The sequence below is a fragment of the Brassica oleracea genome, chromosome C8, assembly GCF_000695525.1.
Source record: "Brassica oleracea var. oleracea cultivar TO1000 chromosome C8, BOL, whole genome shotgun sequence".
NCBI lineage: Eukaryota > Viridiplantae > Streptophyta > Magnoliopsida > Brassicales > Brassicaceae > Brassica > Brassica oleracea.
The window spans coordinates 4,055,009-4,058,048 of record NC_027755.1 but is presented as its reverse complement, the minus strand read 5'-3'; positions in this window follow the sequence as shown (position 1 = coordinate 4,058,048).

The following is a 3,040-nucleotide window of genomic DNA, read 5'->3' as shown; positions in this document are numbered from 1 at the left end:
AGAGAAAATGTGATAAATCTAGACAAGGCTTTACCTTCCAGACTTGTCTGAAGAATCCGATCCCATGCATACAAAACCCCAGGACAAGCAGTTGTGTCAGGTTTAGTTTTGGAGGTCAGTTTTGGCTCCTTCAAACGATCTCAGCAAGTGTGAATAGTTGATAGGTTGATCCACTTTAGTATTTTTAGTACTATCTGCAATCAGTAAGTCTAGAATGGTGCTAAAGAGTGGTTATATAACAAGCAAAAATCTAATTAGTTCATTATCCCCTTCTTTACTCAATAAAACTTTTTTTGAAAACATTTGATAAGACTCACAATAAACTAAGTATCAGTAAACTTCCCCCCAGACTTAAATTACACTGGCCCCAGTGTAATTTAAGTCGGAGTTATGGTGAGAAATAATCATAAGTACATAATTTAACAAGTAAGAACGATAACCTGACCGGGTTAAGTGTCGATCGATGGAAAGGAGTTACCATCGGTCACTGCAGGTGTTGTACTGTCGATTGATATCGACATGCTCTCATCGGTTGATTTTATAATCGTATACTTGGATCTCTTTTTAATATTCTAAATAGCTAACTATACACAATATTAGTAGAACCTCCCCCAGACTTAAACAACACTATCTCCAGTGTTATAGAGTTTAAGATCGGTGAGGAAATAAGACATAAGGACGATATTTAACAAGGAAAACGGTATACCTGACTTTAATGTGAGTGTCGACCAACACAGTTAAGTGGCGATCAATACTCTTGAAGCTCTGTCGATCGACACCGTTAAGTGGCGATCGATTGATGCTAGTGATGCTCTGTCGATCGATGCTGCGCAGCCATCGTCGATCCTTGTGCAAACTCATCTTCCTTGGATCTTTTCCTTTAACCTAACATAAGTAAAACACTAAAAGTCAGTAATAGATAACTAATAAGATAAATAATTTTTTTTTTCGATGAACAGTGACTGCTACAGTAGCTCTGCTACAGTATTGCAGCTACAGTAGCTCTGCTTTAGTATCGCAGCTACAATAACTCCCGATTTCCTGCTACAATGTCGGTCGATGTTCTTGCTGCAGTGTCGCTCGATTTTCTTGCTACAGTGTCGCTCGGCGCTGCTACAGTACCGTCGTTACTGTTCACTTTTATTTTCTTTTGACCTGCAATAAATAAAAACTTTAATCAGTAACAATCTAAACTAAACTGAAAAAAATTCCCTAATAGTGAGTTGCCTCCCACTCAGCGCTTTGTTATAGTCATTTAGCTTGACTTTGGCGTTGTGATTGAGTCCGGATGAGGATGTGTACTTGCTCCAAAACAAGTCGCAGTGTCTCTCTTCCTCATTTTTGTGATGCAGTTGAGAAAAGTTCTTGCAGAAACTTCTCCTTTTTCTCTCTGTTCTGGATCACATAGCACTCTAACCTTGATAAAAGGTTCAGAACCTGCCCCCACTGTAGCCATGAAGGCTCTTCCAATAAGGAGTGGAGATGTCTTGCCTGATTTGATATTCATAGCATGAAAGTCCACAGGGATAATGCATTCGCCTATCTCCACCTTAACATTCTTGATCATGCCTGCTGATTTTACTCGGGAGCTATCCACGAAAGTGAAACTATCTTTAGAAGGTTCCATCTTCAGTCCTAATAGGTCAGCAGTGTCTATGGCCATGATGCTTACTGCAGATCCAGTATCGCATAGGGCGTTTGGTAAATGGTGGCTATGTATAGAACATAGAATCAGGAACTTTCCAGGATCTTGTTCCTTCTTCAGTGTCCTCTTGGGTTTACGGCTGACTTTGTTGAATAGGAGCTCCAATATCCTTATCAGTCTCTCTGCTCTCTCTGAAGAAATTACCAAGTCTATACTTATGATATGCATCCTCGAAAGACATATCCTTAGGAACCCTCTTCACCCTCTTGGGAAATCCTTCAAGTTCCTCTTTGTTAACTTCTCGCCTGAGGTGTTTGGGAATATATGGTTTCCTAGATTTCACTCTCTTCTCAACTGGAATTTCGTCTTTCGTTGCCTGCTTTCCCTTGGCAGGTTCATAACCGTCTGTTTGGTGTCGATCGATACCTGCTAGATGTCGTCGATCGATACCTGGTAGATGTCGTCGATCGACACTCTCGACGAAAGAGGTTTCAGCTAGGGTTTGCTTTTGCTCTCGTGCTTCTTCAGATTGCTGACTTATCTTCTCTGTTGTCTTCAAGCAAAATGATGTATGAGATGGATTTCGAGAGGCCTTCAAGCGGTGTGCATCAAGATCTGGTAAACGTACTTGGTATGGTATTGGCGGTTGTCGATCGCTGCTCTTCTGTTGTTGTCGATCGATGTTCCCATGTTGCTGTCGATCGATTACATTGTGTTGTTGTCGATCGATGTTGTCCCTTTTAACTTGAGCTAGGGTGGGAGGATGCAGGTGTCGAGCGGCAAAATCTGAGTGGCTCATCCCAAAAGTGGTGTCGATCGATGCTCGGCTGATGATGTCGATCGGTGCTCAGTAGTTGATGTCGGTCGACACTAGTACGAGCTGCCTATGGACATGCAGCTTTCGACTAGGAAAGCATCTTCTTCCAGTTTTTCCTGCTCGAGCACTTCCCCAAAGTCATCATCTGAGATGGCATTAACCTGGTGCCTCTCACTTTCCACAGCTTTCCCTTTGACCCGAGCTTCTTGCTTTTTCAAAACTTCTGCGGTCTAAGAAACCTGGGCATCAAGTATCATGACATGGGCATCTAAGGTTTCAAGTTTTCCATTCAGCTCTTTGTAGAGAACATCCAACCTCAGATTTAAGTATGCACTCGTCTTCTGCTGAATTTTCAGGACCTTTTGTATCATAGATTCCATCTTTTCTATATAACCCTGATCCTCATCCTTCTCTACAGCATGTTCTACCAACGAGACTTCATGTACATAACCAATCTCAGCCTCAACAATCTTGTCACTATCCATTGCAGCTGATTTTATCCAGTACATATCCAGATTTTTTGGAACTCTTGCTAGACATCAAGTTCTCAATCAGTCTCTTAGCTTCCTATAGGGTCT